At 41.3% G+C, this 18,769-nt stretch overlaps 1 long non-coding RNA gene across 1 annotated transcript in view; it reads left to right on the top strand.

Annotated features, from left to right (window-relative positions):
* LOC310709465 overlaps positions 1-18,769 on the top strand; it is a 42,556-nt gene that overhangs the window by 868 nt on the left and 22,919 nt on the right. The window contains exons 2-3 of the long non-coding RNA XR_014527540.1: positions 13,763-13,884; positions 18,339-18,420. This is a non-coding gene — a long non-coding RNA (uncharacterized lncRNA). The remainder of the gene's footprint in view (positions 1-13,762; positions 13,885-18,338; positions 18,421-18,769) is intronic.

The following is an 18,769-nucleotide window of genomic DNA, read 5'->3' as shown; positions in this document are numbered from 1 at the left end:
GCTCTGGCCTTAATGGAGGAGACCAAGTTCAGCGCGTAAAGCCTGACCCTAGAACTCCCAGGCAATAACATTCTGTCTCTCCAGGAGTGGGAAGCCAGTGGGCATCGATATATTACTGGACTCCAGCTCCCACCATCCGTACCCAGCATTGTCAGTGGCCGGGGATGATGGGAGTTGCAGTACAACAAACATAAGCAGTGTCACAGGTTCCCCCACCTGTGCTCTAGGGTATAAGCTGTTCTCTGGGATAGGGAACATTTAGCAAAAAGTTTAATAGCATTTTCTGCAATTTTAAGACGAAAGCAACCACTTAGGTAGGGGGTTCATGTAGCATCTTCTACATGCTAAATGGGATTTGAACTTTTGCATTGATATGGCAAAACAGAGCAACAGATGACTGTAGATGAGGAAACCCAAAGGAATAGCCTTTGAGATGCAGCGATGAGGTTCGTGACAAAGGTTTGCCAGACACTCACTTCTCACCAGCAGATGTCAGTCAAGATGAGGATACTCTAAGACGTTCGAGAAGGTAGTCTGCCTTATTCTGCTCATATCCAAGTGACAGCTGCATGTACGACTGGGTGGCAAATAATGGAGAAGTAACACCTTCCTTGTCCTCTTGCCAAATTCAGAGCACTGGGTGATTTAATCATAGTCTACTGTGAAGGAGATGACAGTGCAAATGCACAGAACAAATTCTGCCCCCCTACATGCTGCAAGTCATTCACACAGTCAAACTGACATATCATGAGTGGTGGGTTGAGTGGATCTGTGCCACTTCTGCAACATTTAATTGATGCCTCTGATTAATCAATTAAAATCTTTATAACTGACTAAAGAAAAGGCAACTCTGATTCACTGGGCAACACATTTTCTTTCTTTTGTTTTCTTTTAAAAAAAATTCCCTATGTAAGTACTTAGTGCTTGCCTTCTGCAGTTCTTATGTCTTAAAGGATAATTTCTCACACAGTGGGAAATGCCTCTTCCAAGATGGTGCTGCACCATTTAGAAGCAAAGAAATAGTTCTTCCCCTAAAAGTGATTTTTTTATTATAAAAAGCTAAATTATGTAGATTTGAATGATTCATTTAATACTAATCAGTGTTTAGATGTGGAAACAGACTGGAAAAGGGCCAATAAACAGAAGCTGGGAAGATTTTGGGTGGATGATTTGTATGACCAGGGAACTGATACTCATTCTGTGCTACAAAAATAAGAAATCAATGTCCTTCCTGATGACAATTCTCATCAACCCCAGCCAACATAGTCAATGGTTACGGATTATAGGAACTTCAGTCCAACAACATCTGGTCCTGTTGGACTGAAGTCACATTCCCCTGGCATCTTCTTTGGCGATCACTCATAGCCGAGTAAGATTGTCTTCTATGAACACAGTCTTAACAGTAAGTCCGTAAGTGACTGTGGAGGCCAATTCTGGATCCACACGTCCTTTCACAGTGGGGACATTGGTTTCTGGGCGGGAGTTGATCACAGTGTGGATTTGCCAAGCGTGCCTTCCTCTTAGCACATTTCTCTCTTGCGTCCTGAGTTCGAGTGTCAGTTTTTCCCAGTTGTCGGTGTTTATACTACATTATTTTAGGAGAGAGTCTTTAAACCTCTTTTGTTGACCACCAGCATTATGCTTTCCATTTTTAAGTTTGCAATAGAGTAGTTGCTTTGGAAGATGATCATCAGGTATCCACACAGCATGACCAGTCCAACGAAGCTGATGTTGAAGAATCATTGCTTCAACACTGGTGACTATCAGTATTGACGGCATTTCCAAGAAACAATTTTTTAAATAAAAAAAATAACCATTAAATCTGATCTCTTTCTTCCACAACCAAAAGCAGCATGGAATTAGCATTGCATTTACCAGAGTTAGAAAGCTGGCACAGTGCAGAGAAGCATGCAGAAGATGTAGCATTTAATGTAACTAGGGTCCCCAGGGAATAGGGATTTCCTACTAAGAAATCCAATCACTTTCTCCATGACCTGAAGCAGTATGTGTGGTGGGGATGATTACCTATGCCAGATGTTATGGGACTCCAATTCCCATCAGTCCCAGCCACATGGCCAGTTCTCAGGGATGGTGGGAGCTGCAGTTCTACAACATCAGGAGAAGAATAGATTCCCCATCTGTGTTTCTAATATCTGCAAATACAAAAAAACCCCATGTATTTCTTCCTGAACTACTTTACTTGCATGGGCAAGAGAGGTATAAGAAATCTAAGAGCCCTAGGAAAGTTGTGCAATAATCAGAGGACTAGTATTTTTTAAAATAAATTAGATAACTGAAGAATTTACACTTGCAGACTAATATGAAAAATAATTGTAGCAAGAAAGTAAAGGTTAATAACACTTTGGTAAACATATACTATTTCTCTACAATTGTGTCTGTATTTAATAATGAGTAACTTATAAAATAAGCTGACTTTGTTGATAAAACTATTCATTATTTTCCTAAGAGACAAATGGAATTTTCCAGCATTTGGCTATATATATCCTGGCAACTACCTGTAAATTAAAAATTACTTTTAGGCAGTGCTTTTTTCTGGGGGTACTCAAGTGTACACAGTACTGGCACCTTTTTTTCCCTAGAAGAAAACACTGCTTTAGGCCCCCAAGTTCTGTTTCATTCTTTAGGTATCTGAATAAGATTTTCTTTGGAACTGTGACATTCTGTAATTTGAAACATTAGAGATAAGATTTCTTTCAAGATTTCATTGATATTTGGACATGATGAACAGAATACAAAGAGTGGCACCTCAACATATATTTTGTGCATTTGAATAAATGATGCTCTATTAAATAGTGTTAAACACCACTGGTAAATTATTTTTTTAAATATATTTTCCTTTATATTAGCACTGATTACATTCCAAGGTCAAAGGATTGCTACCTTGGTGGTCACATTGCGGTCATTACCACAATGGTTAGAGCTGAATTGGATTTAAAAAAAGGAGAAAGGAGAAAGTAATGGTGCAGATGAGCTAGTGACAGACAGTCAGTAGTCCAAAGAGAGCAAGAGAAAGAAAAAGTCAAAGAAAATAGGCATCTCCAGAGTAGGTAGCCATTTATCCTAATTTACAGAGGAGAGTCCCTTATCTGAGTGGCTGTAAGAGGATTGAAGCCATTTGAATGTCTGCCTTGTCCAAATGCTGTTTAAAGGTAAAAAGAAAAAGAAAAACCCTAAGAAGGGAAAACAAGAGTCTTGAAGCTGCTCAAGAATAGTTGGCATCTGGGCAGCAGACTGAATAGGAACACTGGTCATCTGGTCACAGTCGTAGTCCTCCCCTTTCTCTTTAAATTATAGGAAGCTCTTCTAAATATGCATCTATATATAGAAAATAGCATATGTGAATTTCATGCAAATACTGTTTTGTGTATCTGCTTTTCTTGTAATGTATAACTGACCACTCTAGTCCAGAACCAGCTGGTTGGGAAAGGAATCTGGGTCTAGCACACACACACACCCCTACCTCTTCATGTCATTTTGAAATCAGTGTGCTAGCTATCAAATGTTTCTCACAATCTTCTGTAGAAACATTCACTTTTCTAGAGCTGCCTTCTATTGCTAGCAGGTGAGAGCCCACAGTTGAAATATAAAGATGTCGAAGTCCCCTAGAGATGGAAATGAATTTACTTTCACTCATAATGTCATCCTCCAATAAAATGTCCCAGCTCTACTCTTGTTTTCTCTGTGCTTTAACCTCTTCTCTCTAACATCTGTGGCCTGGCTGTGATTTTTCAGCAGTTGTTCCCTTGTGACATGTCCCTCTTTTAACTTTCTTTTTCCATTAGAAAAGCTAATCTGGGAGTTCTTTGCTCCTGCTCCCAATTCTGTACATTTAAATAGAAAATAAAAACCACAACCAGGTGGCTGGGCAGCAGAGCTAGGACCAAGAAAAGGTGCACTATTCACCATCTCTCTTATTCGCTTTTTCACTGGCCTTAGTCCTTGATGTGGCATGTCATTCAATAGGCTTCAGACCTTAAGTACAACCAACAGCACTTAATCTAGCTGTGTATTTTAAATACAGGTTGCGGTGGTTGTTGTTGTTGTTATATATTTATTTATAACTCACCTTGTTCCATGGCAGGTACTCAATGCATCTTATAGATAAAAGGTGGATTATGTAGATAAAGTCTAGGCTGCACTCCTCAGATCACTGAATCTAGAACAGATCAGTGGAGTTATCTAGTACACTAAATTCAGAACAAAGTTGGAAAATAACAATGTAATAGAGAAGCAGCCAATAAATCAGGATCCAGAACTGTTTTGGCATGCCTAAGGGGTTGGGCATGGCTAGTAGGATATTTGACTTTCTACCTTTGTGTGAAAGAACCCTGTGCCATATCACAGTATTGCTCTTGAAGTTCCTTTCCATTGCAAAAACTGTCCAGCATTCATGGAGAATAGGTTTTTGAGAAACGAAAGTCCAAACTGTCCTTGGATGTGTGGAACATGTTGTGTTGTGGGGGTGGGGAGGTGTCCAGGTCACATTGTCTGTAATGTAGCTGCTGCATCAAGGCCAACATAATTGGTCTTGGGCAGCCTTTCTCTACCTGAGGCACTCCAGATGTTGTTGGACTACAACTCCCACCATGCCTGACTGTTGGCCATGCTGGCTGCGGCTGATGGGAGCTGAAGTTCAACAATATCTGAAGAGATTCAGGAATGATTAATTGATGTCCTGAGTATATTGAGGGTGTCATGAATGAAATGAACACAGAGAAGAGTGTGGTTGGTATCAGGCAATCATAGCCAGAAATGGCAGTTTTGGGGCAAATAGACTGAGTCACAGCCATTTCAATTAATAGCTGTCCCATTTTATTTTATTTTAATCTTATGTGGAGTGCTTTTCAAAACCTTTGCAATTAGCAAAAAAGAGAGATTACATTTATCTAATATATGTGGATACAATAGCAACTTAATAACATACATCAAGAATAAACCATTTTAATGATTATGACAATATGCATTCATGCTTTAAAAGTTTTACGTAATTTACATAATCCCAAAGCCAACTCACGTCAACCTTTTGCCCATTTGCAACCTGATTCTGAGATACGTTTCCCATTGGAATTCTGAGGCTTTACACCTGACTCCTATGGAAAATACTGAATGGTAATTGGTCCAGCAAGACCCAAATATTCTCTAGGATGGCCACAGAGAAAGTTTTAGAATAATTAAACACTAGAGCTGAGGTTTCATTGAAATGCTTACCTTTCCTGAATGTTAGAATTCAGATGAAAATCTGCCTGGTTCACCATACCTTGACTATTTGGAAACTGCTTTAATAATATATTATAACACTTTAATAATATAGCATTCTCATAATAAACAGCTAATAATCCAGAGCTGACCTTTACTTTTTCTTTGTATTAGTTTCCACACCTCTTTATGGCTGAGAGGAATTCTAAGCACAGCACTTTGGTGAACAGGGTCAGGTTGCAGGAAGCTGAATCTTGTGTAAATAAAGAACATAAGAACTTCTAGATCAGGACAAAGGTCTATCTTATTCAGCATCCTCTTCTCACAGTGGCCAAGCAGATGACTCTGAGAAGCCTGCAACAACACTGCCCCCTCCTTTGATTCTCAGCATCTGGTGTTCAGAGGCATACTGCCTCCAGCACTGTAGGTAATACATAGCAATCATGGCTAGTAGCCATTGACAGCTTTAACCCCCATGAATTTGTTTAATTGTCTTTTAAAGCCAAGTTGTTGGCCATCAGTAACTCTTGTGGAAGTGAATTCCATAGACTAACTATGTGTTTTGTGAAGAAGCAATTTTCTTTTTTTCTGTCCTGAATCTCCCAGTGTTCAGCTTCACAGGATTGTCCTGAGTTCTAGCATTATGAAAAAGGGAGGAAAATTTGGGACCGCAGCCTTTACAGCTGCATCTCATCATAGCAAGCATGATGACAGAGTTGGGACATGATTCTCAAGAGATATAAAATGTGGTTACTGATGTGTTTTGCCTTTGATCTGAATCAATACTTTGGGATGGTGTCTTCTTCTTCTTTAAGTGCAATCTGTTAGTGTAATCAACCATCTAAAAATTAATCTGATTATACATGGAACCACCACGACAAATGTAATCAGTTATTTTAACATTCCTAGGGAGAATTACCTAGGTTGAATGGCCTTGCCATAATGAAGACATGATGGCTCATAGCAGTGTGGAAACTAAGGAAATGAGTGAATGTTCCCATGAAGGGGACAGTGGTTCTTTGCTAAGAGTACAAAGAAAGAGGTGACACTATTATTGCATCAATGCCGTGTTCCAGAATACTCTCACGAAAAGCTCACCAGTCTGGAGGGCCTCTTAGTCTTCTGCTAGAAGCGGCTACCTGCTATTTTCCCCTGTTCTTTTGCCCCCATGTTATATAGCAGCAACTTACCTGCAGGTAAACATATCAGCACAGATGCTATTTGACAATGGAATAGACTAGTTTAGAAGGTGGTGGACTCTCTGTCATTGGAGGTTTCTAAACAGAGGTTGGATGTCCATCTGTGAGGGATTCTTTAGCAGTGATTCCTGCACTGCAGTGGGTTGCACTTGATGGCCCTTGGGGGTCCCTACCATCTCTATAATTCTATGATCCTACATTAATTTATATGCTAGGGCAACAGCGAGAAAAATAAGAGCAAACTAGAGACGGGAGGGGGGAAATGCACAAGAAGACATTCTGGGAATAGGATTAATCAAGCTGAGATTTCTCCAGCCCTTCCTCAGAGCTTCTTGGGGTGGGGCTTTCAAAGCAACCTGAAGATCCCAGAACTAAAATGACATTTTCATCTGACATTACATTCACGCAGTGTGTCATTAAGGTGCCATGTTGCAGCTGAGAAATCAAACAAGGCTGTTCAAATGGCATGTCCCTGGAAGCCCTTCAACACTTTGTTGCTGTCTAACCATATTTCTAATCTCCCTCTAACCAACGTGGCTATTCCTCAAAAGTAAATATAAACCGAAAGTCTACGGTATTTATATCTGTTGCCCTATAAATCTGATAACACCTATCTATCTTTTCCCTTCCAATAAGCAAGTAGTGCTAAGCCTGAGGCATGCCAGAACATGGACTTCAAATAAGTGGTAGGCTTGTCTGTCTGTCTAATGTATATATTTTATCGCTGTTACAGCAGTAGCCCTGAAACTGACAGAAAGCAGTCCTTGATCAAGGAGCTGAGAAATACATCCTGGCTGTATATTTTCTCCTTGTGATAAGACAGCTTATTCCTTCAGGATGCCTTGACAGCTTCCCCAGCCCATTCTTCAAGGCATTGCGACTCAGCCTGTTCAGGTTACAGTTCTCAGATTAGACTTTGGTCATATAGATATATTTTTGACCATGGCTATTTGAACTTCCATTTGCATTTGCCTGCAGGGGCATGAACCAAGTTTGAGTCTTGCTGTGTTAAAGAAGCAGTATTACATCAGGGCCAAGCCACAGTTCATGCTGGGCCACATGGCTGTCTACCACTTAAATTTAGCATAAAAATGGTAAAATGCATGATGCAGAAAGACTGAAGCTCAGTGGCAGAGCCTGTGCTTTACATACAGAAGGTCTCCGGTTCTATCCCTAGCATCTCCAGGGAGGACTGGGAAAGATTCTCTATCTGAAATCCTGGAGAGCTTCTGCCAGTCAGTGTGGACAAGAGTGAGCTACACAGACCACAGATCTGATTCAGTGTCTAGAAGCATCCTATGTTCCCAATGGTTCAGCTTCTGAGCAATGCTTCTGAGCAATCCATTCATATGGGCGGCAGCTGCTTTCTGTCATTTGCTTCCTAGAGCAATGGCTTAGAAGTCACATTATGATTCAGGCTACTATAGCCATTTTTCATTAGACCCTGGCAATACCTTCTGGTGCCCTCTGCTTGTGCCATTTTCCATCCTGATGTGTCTGGGGAAGGAACAAGAACTGCCATGCCCCATTGGTTCCTCATTTTTTTTCTTTTCCTAGATGAAGAGAACTGAAAGGCTGTGCCTGGAAATACCGGAAAAACTCACTGGGGATTACGTTTTAATTGGCTATCCCCCACACTACCAGCATCCTAACATTTCAGACATGAATATCTTAACCTTCCTAATTATATATGAGAAAGTGAGTAGGTACACACACTTTAAGAGAGCATGCTGGTTGGCCAAGCATGCTTGTATTTCTTCCATGTGAAATTACAAACTTAGAAGCATGAGGTTCCCCATACCTGGATGAGATTTACCAATATACCTGAGATTAAAGAGAATATTTAGAGAAGCTATTTTTGAAAAAGTGGGTTTGAGCTTCTTAATAATAATAATAATAATAATAATAATAATAATAATAATAAATAAGGATTATCTGGGACACCAGGATCCAAATATTTCCATTTCCTAAGTACAATTCTAAGTAAAACAAGAGCAAATGTATTTGTGAGGTACGGGTTGGAGTGGTGGTTATATTGGCGGTAGGAAGAATTAGATGCAATAACTTTATACTGAAGCCGTTAAATATTGATGAGATGTGTGCACACTCTAAAGCAGCCTCTTCATTGTCATGGTAAAGGAAGACTTTATGCATCCTTCTAAATAGCTGGCTGCTTTTAGAATCTGTTTCTTTTACAAATATTACTCCTGGGAGCCAGCAACTTTGAGCATTCATGATGCGATGAACCAAGCAAAGTGTTCTCTCAGTTACAGTACTTTGATCACCAAGCTATCGGGTAAGATGGAATCTCACAGTTGTCTACAAATTCAAATGAAATTAAAATGGTGAAAAGGGAAGGTACACCAGTGAAAGGTATGTGATGCCTCTTTAAATTATTGGATTATATGTCAGGCTGAAGAAACTGACATAATAAATTGTCATTATGGGTCTCTCCTGCCTCATAAGAAATAAATCAGGATCATTGGAATTGTTTACTAGACATTTTTTAAAAAGATTATTTTGCTCTTTCAAGTCAAGTACAGTGGCACCTCACAAGACGAATGCCTCGCAAGACGGAAAACTCGCAAAACGAAAGGGTTTTTTGTTTTTTGAGCTGCTTCGCAAGACGATTTTCCCTATGGGCTTGCTTCGCAAGACGGAAACGTCTTGCAAGTTTGTTTCCTTTTTCTTAACACCGTTAATAAAGTTGCGACTTGACTTCGAGGAGCAACTCATAGCACGCAGTGTGGTAGCCTTTTTTGAGGTTTTTGAAGACTTTGGTGATTTTTGAAGCTTTTCCAAAACTTTTCCGACACCGTGCTTCGCAAGACGAAAAAAATCGCAAGACGACAAAACTCGCGGAACGAATTGATTTTGTCTTGCGAGGCACCACTGTATATGTATTAGAATGCACCAAGTGTTGTAATAGAATCATAGAATCATTCCATTAAGTACATAATAGCTATAATTAGGAGTGGTCAAACTGTAGCCCTGCAGATGTTCTGGGACTCCAACTCCCATTAGTCCCAGCCAGCAAGATATGGGTCAGTGATGATGAGAGTTGTAGTCCAACAACCTCTGGTTCCCTTATCCCACTATACTACCTTCTGAATTTCCTGGGTTGAATCCATTGGCTGCATGAGTGATAGGTAGCATATGCAACCAAACTTTGATTTCTCCTGCACACTGAAGTCCCTTGTGCCTCAACAAAGAAAGAAGATAGTGAAGGCACTGCTAGGAATCAGGCTAGGCCTCCTATTTATGGTCCAGGAGAGAGAGAGAGAGAGAGAGAGAGCTTCCCTTTCAGGTCCTCAATGGACCTGAATCCTGAGAAACTAGTTGCTGTAGCCAATTGACCCTGTGAAGAGCTAAAACCATGGCATGGCCAAGTGGCGGGCCTGTGGCCAGTAGGTGCAGGTCCTGCTCTTTAGCCACTCCCCCACTTGGCAGGTGCAGGTGAGGGCTTCTGGTAAGTGGGCACTCAGTGGCATATGCCCACATTACATTATTAGCTCTGTAATGAGATTTGGCCCAGTGAGATAAGTTAGATGGAGAAACTGTGGCTGACCCAGTAAGATCATGGCTGAGTATACATTAGCAGGTTGTTTGGTACAGTTGAACCTAAGAAATGAAAGGGCACCTGCACTTGGCCCTTGCTGTCTCCTGGCTCTCTCCCAGTCATACCAGGAGTCTGCAGGGACCAACTGCAGAGCTGCTGACAGCCCATGTCACTAGATGGACCAATGGTAGAAGGCAGCTTCCTATGTATCTATGTTCCTAACCCCCAACCAGGCTCTACCAACTGAAGCAACTTATTAGTGTTGGGATGTGGGAAGGCAGAAGGTAAAAAAAACTTCAAAAGGGAGGCATATGTCCAAAGCCTTTGAGAAACAGTGACTTACAAGCATACCTTGCAACCCAGATTCCTGCATAGTCTTACCTTTGTGAACCATTTGATCTATTGAGTTCATTATTTCCACCTCCCCTCTCAGTGCTAACAGGGCTGACTCTTTTGTGTATGAGTCATTAAAGCCTAACCTTGAATTTGAAATGTATGACTCGCTAGAGACCTTTGATATACAAAGAAGGGTTTAATTACATTACATTAACTAAAATGTACTTAGGGCAGAAGCAGTGACAGATAACTTGAAAGGGAATTAGCTTAGTATTTTTGGATAAGTTTGGCATTAGCTACAAGATTCCAGGATTGGAGATATTCTCCTTTAAGCCTCTCAATTGACAGAAAAGAGATATTGATGCCACTATCTTTATGAGTCCTCTGACCAGACTAGAATCTGGTTAATGCAGTTCCTGGAACATTGACCTGGAACAAGCTTGAAACCAAACAATTCATTTATCCATTCCTTTATTTTAATAATTTATATACAGCATAATATCATACTTTCTACACAGTTTATAACAGGGATGCAGCACACATCATAAAATCAGCTACAGTGAACTAATATTTATTGATGTTTTATTTATGTTCTGTTGTTCTGTTGCTGTTAGGAATTGATTGATAGTTGTAATATATTGGCATTGTCTTACTTACCTGCTAGCTACCTTGAAAAGATTTAAAGTGGACAGTGGCATAGAATGTGTACAGTGTTATATGGGGCATGTATATTGTAATATGGTTCAGAATATATATTGTAATTCTAGCCACTGTGTAGGAACTTGCTGGTGTATTAATTTTCTTATCAAAATGAAGAGGTGCGTATCTTTAGGGTTGTGCCACAGCCCCCCTACCATGGGCCAAGTCAAGGACCACCAGACCCAGATCTGGTCCCAGAACAATTCATGGGTGGAGCTAATGTTTAATTAGTTTCCCTCAACCCCCAATTAAGTGTATGGTTGAGAGGAGGAGGGAGGAGATGCTGCATCTCCTACACCAGGCATAGGCAAACTTGGCCCTCCAGATGTTTTGGGACTACAACTCCCATCATTCCTAGCTAACAGGACCAGTGGTCAGGGATGATGGGAGATGTAGTCCCAAAACATCTGGAGGGCCGAGTTTGCCTATGCCTGTCCTACACACACACACACACACACACACACACACACACACACCACTAACTGAAAGCAGAAAGAGTTTAGTCCTCCAATCCTGCTGGGGTCTGCTTCCCCAGTGCATTCCTTGAAGCATCCCAACCCAGTGTGATCCAGGGTTGCCTCAACCCAACTACGCTCAAGCTGTGATCTCCCCAAATTGGCCCAATTCAGCTTGGGCTTGGGCCAAATCTGGTGCACATTCCTATGTTTAAAAATGAAACTGATTGGAAATATTTTAAAAACCAAAACTGATAATCCTGCAATGTTAGGTTGGAAACTGTTTTATGCCTGTGTTGTTTGGTGCATGTTTCCCTTAGTGCCTTCCACAAATGAGATCCTGGGAGTGGCAGTCTATACACTTAGTCACATGGCATTTAGCAAACAAAACACTGATGACGAGATGCATGTGACATGTTGATGTCTAGATCCTGACAGTATAGTGTTCTCCATCAGAGAGCTGAAGAAGAAATAAACGAAGTAGGTCAACTCAGCCAATGAAATACCCCATAGCATTTGATGATGATACATATTCACATGTTATTCACATGAAGCAGGTTCCTTGCATTGAAGGGGCTGCAGCTCTGATTGCATCCTCACTTATGCCTGCTGTATAGCCCTGACATTCCTGTGTTGGACATGGGATTCTGTATCAGGGAAGCCTACATACATAAAGCTCTACACGAACAGGCTTTCATATGTGATTGAGCAGGATTCCAGAATGTGTAGAAGCTGATGTGTGCAAAGTTCTAGACATGTAGACTTCCTTGCAGATGTTCATGCTCAATACATGGACTTCATGGCTGGTGCCAGTTGTTGCACACAATGCGAGGGGCACATCCAGCAGTGCAGTCTCATAGCCCCTTCACATATGAGTAACATTTGACTTATGGTGTATTTATTTACCATCACATGTATTTGCCTCCCACCTTTCAGTGCAAATTTGATTGTGCTTCAAATTTGATTGTGCTTCCTTACAAAATGATCTTTTTCACCTGAAAAAACAGTAAACTACCCAAGGCCAAGTAAGCTTCATAACTGAGCAGACCTTTCAGGCAGCTGCTCCTTGACTTAATAATGATAATAGAAAAAGTGGTGTTTTGTTTGAAACATTTTATCACCATGCTGCTGAAAAGCTATATAATTCAGAGGTGAGAATATACTGTTGATAATGTGGACAAATAAGAAAATACACAAGTAGTTTCCCGTTGAAACATTAGATAAAATTGAACTATGGATGAACACTACTCTGCTGACCTTAAAAAAAGAAACACACACACACAAGACCCAAGGGCAAGATGGGAAGCTGCAGAGGGTACACTGAATGATTTCCCATAATCCTGACAATATTGTGTTCTCCTTCAGAGAGCTGCAGTGACATTAAGTGCTGAATGAGGGTTGTTTAATGTTCAAACACCATCGATTCCTTTGCCACCAGCTGCTTCTGTACTTGCTTGTTAGCAATAACGTTCATGTCACAACACATTATTGTTCTTTTAAGCATTTGCTATGATAAAAAAACACATACACTTGATCGAGGCCAACTGTGAGAAGCTGACATGAAAGCGAAACCCAGCCTTTGGCCCTAGGGCAGCTCCCTCTACCAAACATCTTAACCCATATTCAGATTGTGACAGAGCACTGGCATTTCCATAAAGGACTATTTCTGTACAATTTTGGATGCTTAAAAAAAGAGGAAGGCAGAAGACAGAACTCAAATTAATTTTTCAGCAAGTCACACAATGGGCTTGTACAGCTTTGCCTCCCACAGTCTTTATACCAATGAATTGTCTAGTTAAATGCCAATAAACATGCATAACATTCCTAACAAGACACAAATGGGCTAATTGATGCTGTGGTTGTCAGCTGTTTCCTGCTACTAGTCAGACGTCAGCAAGGTGGTGGTAAAATACTAAGTGTTGGAGAAAAGGAGAGGTTTTTTCTCTCTCTCTAAGAGCTGAGATAGTTCAGTTGGTAGAGCATGAGACTCTTAACCTCACGGTCATGGGAAAAGCCCCACATCGGTCTTTTCCAAGTCTACAACTCTATGATTTTATGTTTCTTTCCCCCTCTCTCATGCATGCTCTTTGATAGGGCCCTTCAGCATCCAAACACCTTTAAGTGTTCAGCAGATAGACTGACAACATGCATTCAGCTTCCTAGGCCAGCCACCAACCACTTCAGCTAGTGTCATAGGCTGCTGGACTTTCCAAGCAGAATTGTTCAGCCTTTCATTTCTTCAGAAAGCAATAATGCAGTTTTTGCATGTGACGATCCTTTCCTTCTTCTCTTCACAGTGCCATGAAATGTCTGGGCAAGGATATCACATGGAAGACTGCACCTTGGAATTTGGGGTGCTGCAGAGTCTTATTCTATGGGAACAGCTATATCAAAAGCCACTGGAAAGCTTGAAGAAAAAGTAGGTGCTCCTCCTCCTCCTCTCTCTCTCTCTCTCTCTCTGTGTGTGTATGTGTTCCGTTAGTATGTTGGACTGAGATAAGAACATAAGAAGAGCCTGATGGATCAAGTCAATGGTCCATTTAGTCCAGCATCCTGTTCTCACAATGGCAAACAAGATGCCTCTGGGAAAACAGCAAGCAGGACTTGAGCCCAAGAACACTCTCCTCATCTGCCTTGTATACCTGAAGGAGTGTCTCCACCCCCATCATTCAGCCTGGACACTGAGGTCCAGCTCCAAGGACCTTCTGGTGGTTCCCTCACTTGAAGAAGCTAAATTACAGGGAACCAGGCAGAGGTCCTTCTCGGTAGTGGCGCCCACCACGTGGAACGCCCTCCCATCAGATGTCAAAGAAATAAACAACTATTTGACATTTAGAAGACATCTGAAGACAGCCCTGTTTAGGGATGTTTTTAATGACTGATGTTTTAATGTATTTTTAATCTTTAGTTGGAAGCTGCCCAGGGTGGCTGGGGAGACCCAGCCAAATGGGAGAGGACGTGTTGTTGTTGTTGTTGTTGTTGTTGTTGTTGTTGTTGTTGTTATCTGCAGTTTCCATCAACTGATACTCAGAAGGATATTGCCAGTGACCATGGAGGCAAAGCACTGTTTCCACAGTCCATGGATGCAGAGCATAGCTTCCACCATGGACTGGGCCATAGGTTCCTTGGCACCAGCATACAGTAAGAGAGCTGGAGGGAATTTTCTCAGGCTTGCAAGCAAAACTGCTCACATCAGTCCCAGATGGTGATATTTCAACTTCTCAAAAGAAAGGTAACTTGCTAAGTATCATGGGAGAGGAGGCACTATGACACAGCCATGTACTCTGCTTTTCTTTGTTTGCTTTCCACTACTAGGTATTGGCCTTACTTAACATATACTGTTTCAGCAGAGTTCAGTATGACTCAGTCGGTGCCTTTGACTAACCAGGTAATTAGTCCCACTGTGCAGTTTCACCCTGCACAGTTTTTGACACTGTATAAAATGTGTTTCGTTGCACATTAGAATAAAGCATGAGCTGTTGCCAGTCTGAGAAGACAATAGTCTGATTTGCTATAAGTTACCTTCTTATGTGCTGCATCTCACGTGCTGTAGCAGGGTCTGACATCTGAAGAGCTTCACAATGCAGGAGTGCTGCGTAGTTGCATGAAAACAACTATCAAGTGGGCCACACGTGGATGCTCTGCATCCAAGGAAGCTGGAATGCAGGACCATAGGAGATCCATGGTGTGGGGGAAGCCACAAGTAAACCTGAGCTTTCAGGCTAGGACAGAGTGGATCTTTATAAAGGAATATTTGAGAGGCTAACTAGGACATTTCTGTAACAGGCATTTGGCAACTTCAATGGCAAAGCAATGTTTTCCTCTGCTGTGATGGCGCATCTCACATAATGCACACAGGTCAACTATCATGTGGACCTTTGTTTCTGCAAGGCAACAGAACAGAGTGGGAGTATGCTACAGTTTAATACATTCTGAATGACAATGACATGTCCTTGGCCTCATTCAGGCTCATTGGGATCTAAAGTGAAAAGATAATCTCAAAAGGATCTGTGAATAAAGATATGTCCATTTTCTCCACCTTTCTTCCTCTGCCCCAACCTCTTTATTTATTCACACTGAAAGAAATGATTGCCTACATAACTACTGTGGGAATGTTCAGGGTGGCAGGAGAGGATATATTGTTTATTAATATCCTTCCTAACTTGTGTTAGCGAGTTTCTTTACTTAGCAGAGTGTATTCCCCTTTACACAGCAGAAAACTAGCTGCAAACTCGTGTGAGTTTCTTAAGACAATACGCAATTCAATCTGGCTTGTCCAGATTGAAATGTGTTCTAATATTTTCCTGGTAAGACCCCTTGAATCCCTCCTAAAAGAATAAAGACACCACAGTTTTATTCATAAGCAATAAAAAGAAAGATTACAGCAGGTTTTAGGCTTAAAGTTACAAACTTATACTAACAGGTTTATCCCATAAGAGAGATGACCTGGGGGAACTGCTTGACTGGCAGCCAGCAGTTTGTTCCAGGAAGTTCGCAGGATGAAAAGAAGATGGAAGAGAGAGAGTGGCAGCATTCATTGTCCTTTTACCAGGTCTGGAAAGGTCATGCCCACCCACTAGTTACATGTAAGGAAGGATGCTCCACGCCAGGAGGAACAGGAAGTTTCAACTGGCTGGACCAAACATTCCCTTGCATATCCACTCTAGCAAAACAAGGAATGTTGTATTTGACTGCTCCCAGTGAATTACATCCCACAACTACCTATCTTTTTATACCCTCAGGACAGTTTACAAATAATCCAAATGCCGTAAAATGCCAAACAACCCCAAAAGCCATTAACATTGTAAAGATTTTTAAAAAGCAGATCTGGCATATGAAACTCATCAAAACTATCTTAGATGCAATGAGTATAAGAGAAAATTGTGGATGACTATTCCCCCCCCCCAATGTTTTTAGCTGGTCTTATTTTAATTGTAAGATGCCTGGAAGCCCTGTTAGGGGAAAAGGTGAGATGTAAATAAATATATAACAACAACAGCAACAATGGCATCAATATGCAAATGATATTCCCCTCAATCTCTCTGTTTAATTTGAAACAGGAGAGGTGGTTGAGGTGTTAGACTGGTGCTTGGAGGCTGGGCTGGGCTGGATATGGGCCAATAAACTGAGGCTGAATCCTGGAAAGACAGAGGTGTTATGTGCCCCAAGTTCTCACATCTGGGAGATGGGAAGACACCCTACACTGGATGAAGTTGCACTCCCCTGGAAGGAGCAGATCTGTGGCTTGGGGTACTCCTAAATTCAGCACTGTCACTGAGGCTCAAGTGGTCTCAGTGACTAGGGTTACCTTTTTCCAGGTCCGACTGGTTCTCCAGCTACTACCCCTTTAGGGAAGAAATGGCCTGGCCACTGTGCTTCATGCTCTGGCAAACTCCAGATTGGATTATTGCAATGCACTTTATGTAGGGCTGCCCTTGAAGGCAATGCAGAAAGTTCAGTTGGTCCAAAAGGCAGGAGCAAGATTACTGACTTGGGTTCCATCTGTAGAACTCATAAAACCCCGTTCTAAAAGAGCTGCAGTTTTGGAGTTTTAGAACTGGCTGCCATTTTATTTCTGAGTCCAATTGAAGGTGCTTTAAATACCTGAAAGATGACAATTTTCTCTACAGACTCTATCAGTTGCTAAGACCAGCAGATGGGTCCTCCTGGTAGTTCCATTACCATTCCAGAAGCTTGGGGACATGGTAGACTAAAAAAAAGCATTCCCTGTGACAGTCTCTAAATTGTGGAACTCTTTCCTTTCAGAAGCCTGGCAAATTCACTAGACAGTTTTTGGCATACAGTGGTGCCTCGCAAGATGAAAATAATTCGTTCCGCGAGTCTTTTCGTCTTGCAATGTTTTTCGTCTTGCGAAGCACGGTGCGTCGCAACTGCGCCTCTTCAAGCGGCTTTAAGAAAAAAGCGCAAGACCTTTTCGTCTTGCGAAGCAAGCCCATAGGGAAATTCGTCTAGCGAAGCAACACAAAACCGAAAAACCCTTTCGTCTAGCGAGTTTTTCGTCTTGCGAGGCATTCGTCTTGCGGGGCACCACTGTATGCTAAAGATGCACCACTTTGACACATGATATGTGTTTAGAACCCACCCCATCTTTGTGGTTGCAATTCGTTGTAAACTGCTTTTATGGTTGCATATTAAATTGATGCAATCTACTGTGGAACCTTAGGATGATGGGTTGGTAATAAATTTAATCATCAGCATCATCTTTAGGTGACAGAGCTCCACAATGTGGATGTTACCAGAGAAAAAGCCATCAGCTATCAGCATGTACCAGCCTGTTCGCATAAGTTGGGGATATGTGAAGAAGGGCATCTGGTGAGCATCTCAGATGACAACAGTTTCGTATGGGATAATGTGGTCCATTAAACAGCCCTAGGCTGTTTAGGATTCATCATATGCAAGCCATATATGGGGAGTGTTTCGCTTGATTAGCCATCCTTGGAACAGACTTCTCTTAGGGAAAAGTAAGGAATGTGTATTATTAATTATGAGGCAAAATGAATGCATATAATGCTGAAAATTAAAGCTACTTTCCAATATGAAAGCAAATATGGGGAGTGTTGAAAGAAAATGTTTACAAAGCTTGTTTATTTACATCACAAACGGCACTTAGCCCCATCTCTATTGCAAATCAGTTTTCCCCAAGTATATTTTTGCTGCATTTCCATTACCAACTGCATAAAATAAGAAACATGATAACCCTTCCTATGCTGGAATTTTCTATGCCAAGAAATAGTTTATAGTGCTTTGCATGAAGGATGCTAATTTGATCACTATTAACTGCTAAGCACTGAAATAATGCACATTCCACTTATACTTCACTTCTAATCAGATTTCTCTTTTTCTGATTTTTAGGATATGTGGATGTTCTCCATTCCAATTTTATTGTTCTGTGGGTTGGCTCTGTCTTGCCCTTTCTTCTGACTCCTGAGATTTTGTAAGTTTAATTTTTGGAACAGACGCGCACACAGTTTGCCACAGTTTTCAGCTCATGTCTCCCCACCCCTTCTACTGGTTACTGATGTAGGCATTTGCATATATGCATCAATTAACACACTGAAAAACTTAGATTAAATTGCACTGCAATGAGAATGCATGGTGTTAGTGTGCAATCACATCAATATTTCTTTTTGCATGGTGCATTAATCAGCATATGTATGAGTTTGTGTTGGTTGGCATCTGTCTGCTTTGGGAGACAATGGAGAAGTGTGCATTTGGGGGTGAAGTCAAACTGTGGCTGTAGAGACCAATACTGAAGAGACATGTTTTGTTGCAGCTGGGGAAGA

The sequence above is a fragment of the Podarcis liolepis genome, assembly GCF_965112155.1.
Source record: "Podarcis liolepis genome assembly, chromosome: 6".
In the NCBI taxonomy this organism is placed as follows: domain Eukaryota; kingdom Metazoa; phylum Chordata; class Lepidosauria; order Squamata; family Lacertidae; genus Podarcis; species Podarcis liolepis.
Note: the sequence above shows the minus strand (reverse complement) of the source record. Positions and strands in the feature narration are given on the sequence as shown.